The sequence below is a fragment of the Globicephala melas genome, chromosome 16, assembly GCF_963455315.2.
Source record: "Globicephala melas chromosome 16, mGloMel1.2, whole genome shotgun sequence".
In the NCBI taxonomy this organism is placed as follows: Eukaryota; Metazoa; Chordata; class Mammalia; order Artiodactyla; family Delphinidae; genus Globicephala; species Globicephala melas.
The window spans coordinates 76,362,552-76,378,980 of record NC_083329.1 but is presented as its reverse complement, the minus strand read 5'-3'; the positions used below and the strand labels follow the sequence as shown (position 1 = coordinate 76,378,980).

Here is a 16,429-nt window from a genome sequence, read left to right as displayed (position 1 = left end):
TACAGAAGTCAATTGCTTCCCACTATACTGACAATAAACAGGTGGAATTTGAAATTAAACACACAATACCATTTATATTAACATGCCAAAATGGAATACTTAGGTATAAATCTAATAAAATATTATAATATCTCTATGAGAAAAACTACAGAACTTTGAAAGATATCTAAGAAAAATTAAATAGGTATTTTGTGTTCATGGATAGGAAGACTCAATACTGTCAAAATGTCAGTTCTTCCTGACTTGATCTGCAGATTCAGTGCAATCCCTGTAAAAATCCCAGCAAGTTATTCTGTGAATATTGACAAGCTCATTCTAAAGTTTAGTTGGAGAGGGAAAAATAACCAGAATAGCCAACAGTGTTGACGGAGAAGAACAAAGTTGGGGAACTGACACTATCCAACTTAAAGTCTTGCTGTAAATCTACCGTAATCAAGACAATGTGATAATGGTAAGAGATTGGACCAGTAGATCAATGGAACAGAATCGAGAGCCCAGAAATAGACCCACAGATGAAGTCAGGTGTTCTTTGACAAAGGAGCAAAGGCAGTCCAATGGAGCCAAGATAGTCTTTTTAACAAATGGTGCTGGAACCACTGGCCCCCCCCGCCCCATGCAAACAAATGAATCTAGACACAGACCTTACACCCTTGACAAAAATTAATTCAAAATGCATCACAGACTTAAACGTAAAATGCAAAACTATAAAATCCCAGAAGATAACGTAGTTAGAAAAACCTAGATGATCTAGGGTGTGTTGATGAGTTTTTAATTACAACAGCAAAGGCATGATCTGTGAAAGAATGGATAAGCTGGACTTCATTAAAATTAAAAACTTCTGCTCTGAGAAAGACAGTGTGAAAAGAATGAGAAGATAAGTCTCAGACTGAGAGAAAATACTTGGAAAAGGCCCGTCCCAAAATATAGAAAGAACTCTTAAAACTCAGAAATAAGGAAACAACCTGATTTTAAAAAATGGGCCAGAGGCCTTAAGACACCTCATTTAAGGAGATAACAGGTTTCCCCTGCCATCTGAAAGTAGAGCATTCCTATGAAACTTTTCATATGGCAAAATGGCTTAAAGCAAACAAGCAGTTACCTTAGGACACATCTTGCTAACAGACGCACAAATTAAACTGAGATAAAGCACAGAGGCTCACAGACACAGTCAGAGCTGTGGCTGCCTGATGCCGAGATGCCGAGTGTAGCTTCTGAGGAAGGACTGCGTGAAGACAGTTTGGAGGCTTCTTACAAAACTAAGCGTACTCTGACCGTATGACCCAGCCATCATGCTCCTTGGTGCCACTCTTGTTGCTGATAGTATGGGCTGGATCTGTAATGCCTTGCTGCAAGACGAAAGCTGAACGCTGTTTCTGCTTCTTGCCTTTGTTCGTAAAAGCAAAAATCCTCTTCTGATTTCTTTTGATTAGCAAACAGGTACTAATGTAGATCTTCCCTAAAAGCAAACTGGCATAAAAATAGACTTTTGAAAAGCAGGGGATACCTGTATATAGATCACAAATAAGCACATGAAAAGTTGTTCCACGTCTTACATCATTAGAGAAGTGCAAATTAAAACAGTGAGATAGGCCCTCTGCCCCGCCGCTCGCTCTGTTCCTCATGCCGCAGCCCCCGCCGTAGCCGCTGCGGAGCCCACAGCCACTGCTTCTGAGCAGAAGATGCCTGTGCCTCCCACGTATGCTGATCTTGGCAAATCTGCCAGGGATGTCATCACCAAGGCTATGCATTTGGCTTAATAAAACTTGATTTGCAAACAAAATCTGAGAATGGACTGGAATTTACAAGCTCAAGTTCAGCCAACACTGAGACCGCCAGAGTGACGGGCAGTCTGGAAACCAAGTTACAGGTGGACCGAATATGGTCTGACGTTTACGGAGAAATGGAACACTGACAGCACACTAGGCACGGAGATTACTGTGGACGATCAGCTTGCACGTGGCCTGACGCTGACCTTCGATTCATCCTTCTCACCAAACACTGGGGGAAAAAATGCTAAAATGAAGACAGGGTACAAGCGGGAACATTATCAACCTGGGCTGTGACGTGGATTTCGACATTGCCGGGCCTTCCACCCGGGTGCTCTCGTGCTGGATTATGAGGGCTGGCTGGCTGGCTGACTACCAGATGAATTTTGAGACCACAAAGTCTCGAGTGATCCAGAGCAACTTTGCGGTTGGCTACAAGACCGATGAATGTGAATTCTAGCTTCACACTAATGTAAATGATGGGACGGAGTTTGACGGCTCCATTTATCAGAAGGTGAACAAGAAGTTGGAGACTGCTGTTAATCTGGCCTGGACAGCGGGAAACAGTAACACTCGCTTCGGAATAGCAGCCAAGTACCAGATCGACCCTGACGCCTGCTTCTCGGCTAAAGTGAACAACTCCAGCCCGATAGGGTTAGAATATACTCAGACCCTAAAGCCAGGTATCAAACTGACACTGTCAGTTCTGCTGGATGGCAGGAATGTCAGTGCTGGTGGCCACAGGCTTGGTCTAGGGCTGGAGTTCCAAGCATAAATGAATACTGTACAGTCGTTTAATTTTAAACTACTTTGCAGCATAGCTACCTTCAGAATTGAGTGTACCTTTTAATGTTGTATGTCTGGGATGCAGGTATCGCTAAATATCATGTTAGACTTCCAGGTTAAAGGTGATTCAGCTTCAGGGTGTTACCCTTTCAGAGGTACAGAAGAAACCCAATTTCATAGCAGGTCCTTTCAGCTGTAGACTTGAGGGGGAGCTTGCTGGCCCCTCTAGAGATGTCAGGTTTCTTTTTTACCTAGAAACGGCTGCAAGTGGATGTTGGTAGTTTGCAGGCACTTTGTAATTCGTAAATTCGTATTAAGTAAATGAATGAAATTGTGATTTCCTGAGAACGGAACCTTGGGCTCCTACCCTGATTGAGGAGAGGCTCTTTGCTGGTGTATACAAACTCATCTGAAAGGGACTTTTTAAGGCAGGGACTTTTCCCACCCCAATCCATCACCTTTTTTACACCAAAAGTAGTCTGCAGGGAGTGGTAGCTGTTTCTTCTGTGCCATTATGGGGTGGAGAAGGTGGATGTGATGAAGCCAATAATTCAGGACTTAATTGTGTTTTTTCTCATGTTGTGTTTTTTGGCCCTTGCACCAGAGTATGAAATAGCTTCTAAGAGCTCCAGCTGCAAGCTGGGAAGAGTCTCTGTGACTGTAATCGCATGGCGACAACACTCAGCATCTAAATTGAACTTCTCTTGTATTTTCGCCACTCAGTTTATTTTTTAGGAGTTTAATGGGTACATTTTAGAGTCTTTCATTTTGTGTGGAATTAGTTCCTCCCCTTCAAATGCTGTCATTAACATCACTTAAAATCAAACTTGAATAAAATATTGAAACCTTAAAAAACAACAACAACAACAAAACAATGAGATTCCACTGTGCCTGTTAGTGACCAAAATCCAGAACATTGACAATACCAGATGATGAAAAGGTTGTGAAGCAACAGAAATTCTTACTCGTCATTGGTGGGAATGCGTAATAGTTCAGCCACTTTGGAAGACAGTTTGGAGGCTTCTTACAAAACTAAACATACTCTGACCATATGATCCAGCCGTCATGCTCCTGGGTATTTACCCAAAGGAGTTGAAAGGTTAAATGTTCACACAAAAAGTTGCACGTGGATGTTTATAGCAGCTTTATTCATAATTGTCAAAACTTGGAAGCAACCAGCATGTCCTTCAGTAGGTGAATGGATAAATAAACTGTTACATATAGATAGTGGAATATGACTCAGTACTCAAAAGAAATAAGCTATCAACCCATGAAAAGACACGGAAGAAACTTAAATGCATATTATTGAGTAAAAGAAGCCAGTTCAAAAAGGCTGCATACTGTAGGATTCCACCTATATAACATTCTGGAAAAGTCAAAACTATGAAGACAGTAAAAAGATCAGTGGTTGCCAGGCGTTAGGGAGGAGGGATGAATAAGAGGATTTTTAGGGCAGTGAAACTCTTCCGTATGATATTCTCATGATGGATACATGCCATTATACACTGGTTAAAATCCATAGAATGTACAGAACCAAGAGTGAAAACTGTGGACTTTGGGTGATTAGATATGTCAATGAAGGTTCATTTCTTATAACAAATGTACCAGCTGGTGAGGGATGTTAATAATGGCAGAGGCTTATTTAGCACGTCTGTGGGCAGAGAGTGATGGGAAAATCTTTGTGTTTTCCATTCAAATTTGCTGTGAACCTAAATATGGTATAAAATAATGCACTGAAATAAAAAGGACAACAGAAAATGTTAGGTATAAGAGAATGCACTTATAATAAATGACCCTGGGAAGAAAACCAAAGCTCGAGAACACTTGCCTGAAACCACACATTGAAAATGCATAGTGCCTACGTAGAAAATCATCTTCTTAGTTGGCCCAGACAGATAATCACAGTAAAGCTATTGGAGTTTAAAGGTAAAGAAAAAAAACCTTTTGAATCCAGGCGAAAAGACCAAGTCACTTGTAAAGGAAGGAAAGTCAGATTGTCATGATAACTTATTTTTAAGACCAACGCTTTATGCCAAATGAAAATGGAGTAACATATTAAGAAACTTAGGGAAAGAAAATATGTGTCAAAGATTCTAGCCAACCTGACTTTGCATACAAAGACCATAAACTATTAAGAAACTATTTCTATCTGAAATTTACAAAGCACACTATTAAGTAAATGTTAGGTCAAAGGAGAAGTGTCAAGTAAAATGGAAGAATTTCTTAAACGTAATGAAAATGAATACATGATGTTTTAGAATATGTGGGCATATCTAAGGAAGTTATCAGGAGAAAATTTTTAGCATTAAATGCATGTATTAATAAAAATTAAAAAGAAAATAAATGGATTAAACAAGCAGATAAAAAACTAGAAGAATAACAAAGTAAACAAAAGAAAGCAACAGGATAGAATTAATAAAGATAAAAAGGAAATTGATGAGTTAATTTAAAAATTGGTTCTTTGAAAAAATTCAACAAACTAAGAAAAAGGGATAAAGTACAAATATTCTTGTGTATTAGAAGTTACATAAAGGTACAAAAGGGAAAACAGTCACAGCACAGTAAATTAAATCCTAAGGGACCATTTGCTCAATTATATGCAGGTAGATTTGGAAATCTTCATGAAATGAATCATTCTGTAGAAAAACTAAGTATACTCCAGAAAGTCTAAACAGACTAATTGTCATAAAATAAAGTAATAAAAGAATTTTCTGACAAGAATTGTACCAGGGTCAAATAAACCCCTACTTAACTATGAAGCTTAAGTTATTCCAAAGATAGGAAAAGAAGGAAAACCTCCAAATTTGTTTCATTGAGTAAGTATAACATGGATTCCAAAATCTTAAAAAATTATTTTGGAAAATTATAGAACAGTTTTACTTAGGATTATTGATACACAATTCCAAAATAAAATATGTTTTAACAGAAAACAATGTTGCATTAAAATATACCTCATGACCAAGTGGGGTTTATTCCAGGAATCCAAGAGGGGCTCAGTACCAAAAAATCCGTTAGTATAATTCTTCATATCAGTAGAGCTAAAGAGAAAAATTCTTTAGACATCCCTGAAGGTAGGGAAAAGTCTCTTGACAAAATTTAAAATCTATCTATGTTTCAAAAAATAATAAAATAAGAATTGATGGATAGCTCCTTAACATTTATTTTACAAACGCACATACGCATACACACACACACTTGCACTCTTCAGTTCAAAAGTCAGCACCTTATTTACCGGGGGTGGAACACTAGTGGTTTGTTTGTTTATTTTCACATATTGTATGGTTTTTATTTATATGAAATATCCAGCTTAGGCAAATCCATAGAGACATAAAGCGGATTAGCGGTTGCCAGGGGTTTAACGGAGGGTGATTGCTTAATGGGTCCATGATTTCCTTTCGGGATGATGAAAATTTTTTGTAGCTAGTTAGTGGTGATGGTCGCACAACATTGTGAATGTGCTGAATGTCACTGAATTACACACTTTAAAATAGTTAACATGGTGAAATTTATCTGGAGTAAACATTAATTCCTTTTACGTTTTAACTGAAGTATAGTTGATTTACAATGTTTCAGGTGTACAGCAAAATGATTCTGTTATACCTCCTATATATATGTACGTATATATGTGTGTGAATATGTATATACATATTCTTTTTCAGATTCTTTTCCATTACAGGTTATTATAAGATAGTGAATGTAGTTCTCTATGCTATATAGTAGGCCCTTGTTTTTTACCAATTTAAAATATAGTAGTATGTATCTGTATCTGTTTTTTTTTTTAAATAAATTCATTTTATTTATTTATTTTTGGCTGCGTTGGGTCTTCGTTGCTGCACTGGGCTTTCTCTAGTTGCTGCGAGTGGGGGCTACTCTTTGTCGCGGTGCGTGGGCTTCTCATTGCGGTGGCTTCTCGTTGTGGAGCATGGGCTCTAGGCGTGTGGGCTTCAGTAGTTGTGGCTCGCGGGCTCTAGAGCACAGGCTCAGTAGTTGTGGCACATGGGCTGAGTCACTTAAGGCGGATTCTTAACCACTGCGCCACCAGGGAAGCCCCAGCATGTATCTGTTAATTCCAAATTCCTAATTTATCCATCCCCCACCCTTTCGCCTTTGGTAACCATAAGTTTGTTTTCTGTGTCTTTGAGTCTGTTTCTGTTTTGAAGATACGTTTATTTGTATAATTTTTTTATTCCACATATAAGTGACATCATATGATATTTGTCTTTCTCTGTCTGACATACTTCATTTAGTATGATCATCTCTAGGTCCATCTGTGTGTTTTATTGGAGTATAATTGCTTTACAATGTTGTATTAGTTTCTGCTGTACAACAACGTGAATCAGCTATATGTATACCTATATCCCTATACGCTAGTTGCTTGAATTGGACATAAGTTAAAGATGGACGTTCAGTATCTCTGCTGTGCATGTGTGTTGGAGGGACAAGCCAGTGTTATTAGACATAGAGACTTAAGTTTGGATGTGAAGAGGTAAAGCATCTCTAGTTGCATATGATCTGATTATATGTCTAAGGCTACTAAATGAGTCAGTGGAAAAACTACCAAAAATGGACTTATGAGAGACATCTATAGAACAGTGAGTTATAAAATCAGTGTACCAACAGCCTTCATATATGCAGACCAGTTAGAATGTACACTGAAAGATACACATATATGGAATGATGCTTCTGCACACATACATACCTACACAGATACAAACTCAAGTTTACATTAAGTTCAAAAGGGGACCAATGATTGTCTTAGGCCAATCATTTATCAATAGTAATGGAGTGGTCCCTCAAAAAAGAAAATTCGTTAAAAAAAATAGGATTCTTGTTTAATGATCTTATTGCTACACATATAATTTTCTGGTACTACTCTTTCTGTGGACTCAGGACGGATATAGTAAGAGGATCTTTAAGATTTGTTTCAGCCCAACACTCCAATGATTCTATATTTCTAAGACTGGTCCATACTACCCGTACCTATAAAACAATACTATTGATTTTTATTAGGCCTCCAAAAAGGAAGTTGAGCCTTTTAGGTAGAACAATATCAAGAACTCTTTCTTCCAATTCCTATGGCATCACTTTAATTAAAAGTATATCTTCCCATAATGGAACATGATAGAGCAATCTTTTATCTTCAGTGACTTCTCATTTCAGGATATTATTCACCATCATAAATAATGCATTAGTATATTAATGATGCATAATAGTTGTGATATTCCAGATGAACTGCTGCTCTTATTCAAGTGAGAATTTTTGAATAATAAAAATGTCAGTATAAGATAAATGCTGGCTGATGTAAGAAAGATTCACTTTAAAAATCAAGTTTATAAAACATTTTAAATATCAGATGCTTTCTCAGTGTTTTTCATAAAAATTAATTGAGGTAATAAAACATAATTATAGGAAAATAAATATTAACATTATTGCCATTTTGTTCTATTTATTCATTGTGACTTTCACAGAATTTTGGGCAAAAGGGAGGTAAAAGACCAATGTGTTTGGGAAAGAACATAAATTATTAATAGCATTGTTTGTTTCTCAGAATCCTTGTGTTTTAGTTATATAATTATTTTTTCCCCAATACATTAAGAGGAAAACAAAGTACGTGGTAGGTGTGGCAGAAAGGAAGTACCCTAATAATGTATGACTATCTAGTCTATAAGGAATAAATGATTGCTTACTTAAAGTTCTGATAAAACAGAAAAGTTATAAGAAAATGTCTAACAATTTTTGGCAGATCATTCTATTGGCCAGAATGGAACTGTTTGTTAAATTATAATTTATAAGTTGTGTGGAAATAATTCTTCAGTGTTTGAAACACATATTCATACTGCTTACTAGGAAAGGGTGGTGACTTGAAAGGATAAAGATGATGACATAATTGAAATCCCCAAAGGAGGAAGCATTTTATGGAATACTTGAATAATAACAGCATCAATAAATTGTCTTAGGAGCTAAAGACTCATTCCTGGAATATTTTAAAGATTTTAAAGAAATTCTCATTGTAGTCAAAGATGAGCTTCTGGTCAGTGTGTCTCAAAATGAAATGAAAACTTAAGAAAACGCTGAAATCTTAGACTGAAAAACAATTGAATCTAAAATCTGGGAGACATACCCACTAATTATAAGGTACATGGAACCAGTTGGAGAAAAACCTACCTGGAATTCACCTCTGATACACACAGGTTTACCTCAAACACTAAGGAAAGATTGGCAGGCACTCAGTCCATCGAACCTCTCTGCCTCTGACCCACAGGCTGTGCTAACAAGCATAGTGTGAACAAGCAGTTCTCTGTACCCTCCACCCCTCTGTCCCTCAACTCAGATTCCCACCAAATGGCATGGGCATTGGTAGGCAGGAAGCTGGCGATGACCCAGTGCATTTTGGAAGCGTTAGTCCTCTCAAAAGTAGTAAAGGCATATGCGGAGACAGGAACAGGATTGTGGAAGTATAGGCTCGGGAAGGAGAAGCTGCTAAGTCAGAAGATCAGAGCTGTATTGAGCGAGAATGCCTGTTTACAAAAAAAAAAAGGTCTTGCACACCATCTTTTTTTCTGGATCTGAGTGTATGATTTAACCATCACTGGAGTGAATACACTGCAGCAAATTGTTACCTAATACAGGGGTTGGCACACTTTTTTCTATAAATACTTTCTGCTTTGTGAATCTAATGTTTTTTTTTCTTTTTGTTAGAAGTACTCAGTTCTTGGAACATCGTGGCATGAAAACAGCCATAGGCAGTATGTAAACAAATGAGCATGGCTGTGTCACAAAAAACACCTGTATTTATAGACACTGAAATTTGAATTTCTTATGATTTTTATGTTTATAAAATATTACTTCTTGTGATTTTTTTAACCATTAAAAAGGTTAAAGGCAGTCTTAGTTCATGGGCTGTACAGAAACAGTGGACCAGATTTGGCCCATGGACTATAGAGTGTCTCTCCCTCATATAACATGTGGAAAATATTATATTCCTAAAGGAGAAGCTAGAACAAATACTATAGGAGCAATAATCAAAGATATTATAGAAGAAAAATGTTCTGCCTGCAGGTTACATGTACTCACCCTGTTCTCTAGTTGGGAAAGAATACTCTGGGTGGAGCTAATAGTGAAGTTGTAGGAATGTAGAGGCGTGGCATTTGAGTGGGACTCCTTGACAGATGGTAATTAATAAGTTAATGAATGTGTTTGACATATGAATGAATGAAAGAATAAATGAGTATAATATAAATGTAGATAAATAGAGTGTGATGTGGAAGGATGCATATCAGAAGGAGGACAAGGACAGAGGACGGAGAAGAAGAGGCATTTGTCAGTGACTGGGAATTCCCAAGTGTTCTTCTGGGTTTGGGGCAGGGCTTCAAATGCCATGCAACCAGCACAACTATATTTGAAAGATAAGGAGAGCTACTGAATGCTTTAGAATGGTGGATTGTGTTATTTCATCCTCTGTTACTACTAAAGATGAGCAAAGCCAGACACTAGTTAAAATGGTCAGGACAGATTGTAATCAGTAATATACTATTGCAGTAGAGAAGAGAGCCCAGCACGAACTGAACTCAACGTCAATTCGTACAGACTTTACTGGGTATTTTAAGAGGAGAATGAGAGAATAGGGAGGGGGGCACATGGGCACTCAGTAGGGTCAGGGAAGGGAGAAATTGCAAAGGGTTGGTCGACATAAATATTGATTAGGCCAACTGTGTCTGCTAGCTGGCAAGTATTGAAGTTCGGATTCTGTTCTCCCGGGGAGACTGGGAGACAGGGGTGCCATCCTTCCTGATGATGACATTTCAAAGGAGTAGCTTTCAGGTACTTGAGGAAGACACCCTTGAGTTGTAGGAGATATTAGTATATAGGAAAGGGAGAGAGGAAGGCCTTTTAGTAAATGCTCTAAGAGAGGTTGGTGGGGCCTGTTGTCAGGTGTTTTTTGGTGGCCTTGAGCTTTCTCATGGAGGCCCTTTCATCGGGCTAGAGTCACACTAGGGTTGTGGCCTTGAGCCATTAGAAACTATGTTAGTGCTTATCTCTTAATGTGAGTTTGGCAGGGGGTGGGGATGGACAAAATCATCTTTGTTGAGTCTTTGGTTTTTATAGGCCAAGGTTGAGGCCTAGTTGAAAAGAGGATTTAGAGGCGCCTGGGGAGAGTTTGGTCAAAGAGCGAATCTTTGTCACTTTGTACTGATCTGTACGTTTAGACACACATAAACTTCCCCGGAGGTGTAATCCGTCCAGCCTGATTCAGTTTGCTGGAGGACAGCTTGCCTTTGAATATGCCCTGTTCTCTTTCTCCCTGGAACATCCTTGAGTAATTCTTCACCTAAAGGAAGCCTGTTCATCCTTTAGGCAGCTGTCAAATTTGCCTTCCTTTGTGAAGCCCTCCTGCATTTATTTCCATCCCCTCCTCCCTGAAAAGATACTTCGTTCTTTTATCCTCCCTTCCTTTCTCTTTCCTTCCCTCCCTCCTCCTTTCTCTTCCTATCCAGCTCTCCTCTCCCCTCTCCTCCCTCCCTCTCTCTCTCATTCAGCCATAGTGAATTCCTTCTACTGTACCTCTTGCTGCAAAATCACATGACCCTTTACATTTTGAAACTATTATGAAATAATTACCAGGAAAACACCTACAGGCAGAGGCAACATCTCATTCATCTTATATCTCAAGTGCATAGTACATTTTTTTTTTTTTTTTTTTGCGGTACGCGGGTGTCTCACTGTTGTGGCCTCTCCCGTTGCAGAGCACAGGCTCCGGATGCACAGGCTCAGCGGCCATGGCTCACGGGCCCAGCTGCTCCGCGGCACGTGGGATCTTCCCGGACCGGGGCACGAACCCGTGTCCCTTGCATCGTCAGGCGGTCTCTCAACCACTGCGCCACCAGGGAAGCCCCATTTGGCTTTTTTTTTTTATATTACTGTATCTTCCAAAGAATGCACAGACACAGTCTTCCTGCTTCAAGGAAGTTAATTTAATGTTTTTCATGTTACCAGAGTAAATATTCGTATTTGTGACCGTAATGATGCTTAATCTTAACACCGATTGACAATGGAATTGGTACCATGCACTTTCATTAGTAATTTACTATTTTCTGTAAAGGATAAAGCTAATCTGAAAGGGCTGCCTACTGTTGGATTCCAACTATATGACACTCTGGAAAAGGCAAAACTATGGAGACAGTAAAAAGATCAGTGTTTGCCAGGCGTTATGGGAAGGGTGGGATGCATAGGTGGAGCACAGAGGATTTTTAGGGCAGGGAAACTGTTACAGGAAGGGGGACCCCTTCCAGGGCCTGAGAGTGGGCTCTTGTCTAACACTCAGAAATGTGTCTGAGGAGACACACATGCTGACAAAGCAAAAGACATTGTTGGAAAGGGGCACCTGGGCAGAGAGCAGGAGGGTAAAGGAACCCAGGAGAACTGCTCTGCCACGTGGCTCACAGTCTCAGGTTTTCTGGGAATAGGGTGAGTTTCCGGGTGGTTTCTGGCCAGTCCTCTTGCTTGGCCCATATTTGGTCTGACTCAGGGTCTTTCCTGGTGATGCACGCATCTCTCAGCCAACGTGGACTCCAGAGCAAAGGATTCTAGGAGGTTGGCAGGACATATTATGGGCTGGCGTCTCCTCCCTCCTTTTGGCCCCTCCTGAATTCTTCCAATTAGTTTTCGGTGGCAGCACCATGTTTCTCATTGGGACCTGCAGTTGTGAGACAACTCATGTAAGTGGGTATCATTGTGCTGGCCGAGGCGGGCAGTTTTGGTCAACAGTTCCCTAACAAAACTGTTCTGTGTGACACCATAATGGTGGATACAAATCATTGTACATTTGTCAAAACCCATAGAATGTACAGCATCAAGAGTCAACTCTAATGTGCAGACTGTGGGCTTTGGGTGATAATCTAATGTTTCAGTGTAGGTTCCCTGATTGTAACAAGTGTACTACTCTGGTCAGGGACGGCTGTGTGTGTTGGGGGTTAATATGGAAACTGTGCCTTCTCCGTTTTGCTCTCTGAACCTAAAACTGTTCTAAAAAATAAAAAACTCTCAATTTTGTCAGTAGGGAAGTTGATACTTAAACTGGGTCAATTTCAAACAAGGTAGTTATACTGCATACAGTGAAACTATAACCATACTTATCAACAAAAATAAATCCCAGGAATATAATGTTGGGCAAAAATAAAAAATTACGGATGACATATACAGTATGATACCATTTATATCATGTTACAGTATGAAAAACAGTTCTGGAATTAGTATTACAATGTAGACATCGGTAGTAAAATTCTGAAAAAATGCCCTTGAATGATAAATATTAAATTCAGCAGAATGGTTATAACTCCTTCAGGGGAACAAACAATAAAATCAGGTCTGGGTACCTGGTTCACTTCACCTGTGTGTGTAATAATTTACTTTTTAGCTGGCTGTTGAAACATGGGTGTTTATTATAATCCTTTCATACCATTTTGTATTTCTGAAGTTCTTCATTAGAAAATAGCTTATGGAAAACGATGCTTGATTCGTAGCCAGAACATTTTGAAAATGATCAGTAAACACTCAAGTAATGAATCTGGGACTTGATGTCGTGAATGATAATATTTTGTCTTGTTAGATTTACGTTCTCAAGGTTATGCCTTAAAAGCCTGCAGCAGAAATTGCTTGGCTGGAAATGATCGTAGTTCAGGGTTTAGTGTAGGGGTAAGATAGTCAACTTGGTGAACAGGAATATAGGAATGGAGAAGAGCTGAGGGTGTTTGTACTAGAGAAATATACTGCAGCTATGAGAAGTAACCAGCTGCGGTTTGGACTTACTTTTTCAAGCCACTAGTAACTGAAGTTTACCACCAGTCTTTTCGTTCATAAGCCTCAATTTGCATAAAACATATGACCTAAGTCGGGGTTCACGATTCACCCAGTCTCCCACACTTATGGAGCTATTGACTGTGCATGGCATTCCTTTCTAATTTTCCCAAAGTTTCTCAATATTTTTTTCAATTCCAGGAAGCTACTACCAATCAATCTGCACCTGAAATGAAACTGATTTGCCATCCTGGGTTAGTCAGGAGAAGCTAAGTTATGCTTTTGTAAGAAAAAACTATGAACCCCGAAGTCTCAGTGATTTAATTTGTGTACATGTCACATGTCTACCACTGGTTAGGGGGTCCTACTCCAGGTGGTGACTCAGGAGCCCCAGGTAACTAACATTCCGTGTCTAGAATGACTTTAAGTACCATGGCAGGGGAAGAAAAGAGTATGGAGAACTAACTTCCTTTTCTGGGTGCTTTGTTCCCAAGGAGACACATCATCTCTGCTTACAGCTAATTGCTCAGAGCTAATGGTCTGATCTGACTGTAAGGGAGCTGGGAAATTTGAGGGATCGCATGTCTGTTGAGTAAGTAGTGTGTGCTTTTGCCACTTGGGCTGAAACTCTAGATTAGACTTACTGCTGTTCAGAGGATTACAGTCAAAAGGAACTGGGTTGGGTACAGGGTGGGACAGAATATAACATGGTATTCTAAGTGTATATAGTGTAATATAATTTAGGAAATTTAGAATATTGAAGGTTTTTGTTTAAAGATCTCCTGACTCAATCATTTAATTTTATAAATGAACAAAGTGAATCCTAGTGACTTGCTCTGAGTTATAGAGATAGTTCATGGCAGTATTGGGGCTCGACTGAAAAAGAAACCGACCTGTCAATATATAGAGAGAATAATATGACTGTCTACAGGGAAAATCTAAGAGAATCTGCAGATTAATTATTAGGAGTAATAAGATCATTCAGCAAAGTTTCTGGATATAGGATTGATACACACTAATATCACTATATTCTTGCAAAACCAAGTAGAAAATTTAATAGAAGAAAGTTATTCACAATAGTATCAGAAGTGATAAGACGTGTGGACCAAATGTAAAATGGACGCATGAAACCTCTGGTGAAAACGTCAGTCTTATTGACAAGACATGAGGGAAGAACAGAGTAAAAAGCTTGTATTCTTTGGCCAAACACATACGTAATAATAGAAACTGTAGCAAAACTGGTTAATACATAAACATGTACAAAGATGTAGATTTGTAGAGAATGATAGCCTCCTCACTGAATATGTATTGTCAGTGTTTGGCTAATATTTTGAAAAGGGAAACAACACTTTAGGATGTGTTAACCTGAATATAATATTTTAGAACTGTGTAATTTTTATACGTACTCTCCATTTGCTAGCATTATATCTGTCAAAAAAATACCAGAGGATATTAAAGTGATAAAAAGAGTAGAAAATAGATTTTATAAATAGTTACCGTAAAAAACAGATTAAAGGTTTGTGTTTGCCTTGTTTGGCAAAGAGAATCAATTTGATAGCGTCAAAAAATGCCATAATGGTATTTATACCCACGTGACATTTATACGGGATGTGCCCATGGACCATTATTAGCATAATGCCTGTTTCTCAGTATCTTTAGCTGTCGAATGTGTGAGATAATTGTACTTACCTTATGCTGTCATTACAATGAGAGTATGAGATAAATAAAAAGTTCTTTGAACAGCGTCCATTGTAAATGCATAGTAAATGCAACCAGTGGTTTTTACTGTTTCCTATTATTATTTCTGTTATTACTAATTAGGATGCCATTCAGTTACTTTCCATCACTACAGAAAATTCAATGTGAATAGATTCTAAAACTGAGTTTGGATAGGTGTACAGAAGAGTTTCTTTCTCCTAAAATTAATTGAGTCAGCATAACCTATAAACGGTGTTGTAGATTTTATATTTTCAGAAGTAACAGAGTTTGACTCATTTTGGATATTTACTAGTTTTCAGTTAGAAAGAAGGACCACCCCCCCTCTTTCAAATTTCATGTGTTCTGTGAGTTTTTGAACAGTTTGTTAATTAATCAATTCAACAAATATTAATTGAGCATTTGGTAAGTTTTAGGCTCTTGGGAACAAGTGATGAATAATGCATGATCCCTGCTGCTGTTGAGCTTTCAACAGGTGGGTTATTTGCATTTTAATTAATTATTGAAAATGCAAGCTGGTGTGGAGATAGGAAGGCAGTCTTTATTTACATGTCATAAGCACTATTTAAGGTCCAGTACAAGATGCTGATGGAACCTACGGGAAGGTTACCTTGCTCAATCTTAGGGTTTTGGGTAAAGTGATGCCTAAGTCAGACCCTGAAGGATAAGTGTAGTTATTTTGGGGAAGAACTTAGAGATTAGTAGCCCATGGCTATACAGAAAGCATATTTATTAGAGCTACCTAGAGGGTAGTTCACCCCTTAGAAGGAAATATTACTTACATGTGTTTGAGTTATCTTTGGCTTTGTTCTTCGGACAAACACAGAACTGTTCTAATAGACTCATTTCTCATAAATACCCAGCTTACCTACAGCGTGAGATACGTTTTTAAGGTTTAAGTCAGTTTTCTAAGGATAATTGAACACATTTGGAATGGTTTTTGAATGGAACCAACTTCTGAGATACGGCTTTTAAAATATTGACATCTTCTATCCATTGACTATATTACCTTTCATTATTATTTACTCAAGGAGTTCACTGCATTGACTCTCCCATTTTTATTTCTGTTGAATAAACTGAAATAGGTAATATTGGTAAGCGATAAGTTAAATAGTTTAAAATCAAGAAGTTAAGGTAGTAAACTTACTAGTACGGTATGGTGATGGGTCTCCTTATATATCTAATCATACGAAATGATCCCTGTGTGCTAAAATTTCGTTTCAATTCATGTTTAAAAATTGTTTTGTTCAGTTTTGGTTAAGAGGTACTCTCCAGTAATTTTCCATCCGTGCTAAAGAGTGTAGTGTTAGCAACTTTCAGACCCATGAGAGTAAAGTAATAGAGGCTTTTAGGAAGAACTTTAATAC

The 16,429-nt window shown here is 38.4% G+C and overlaps 1 protein-coding gene and 1 pseudogene across 1 annotated transcript in view; both read left to right on the top strand.

The window, feature by feature from the left end:
- Positions 1-16,429, top strand: part of RYR2 (ryanodine receptor 2) — a 721,218-nt gene that overhangs the window by 212,921 nt on the left and 491,868 nt on the right. The window lies entirely within an intron of this gene.
- On the top strand, positions 1,680-2,541 carry LOC115845740 (non-selective voltage-gated ion channel VDAC1-like; annotated as a pseudogene).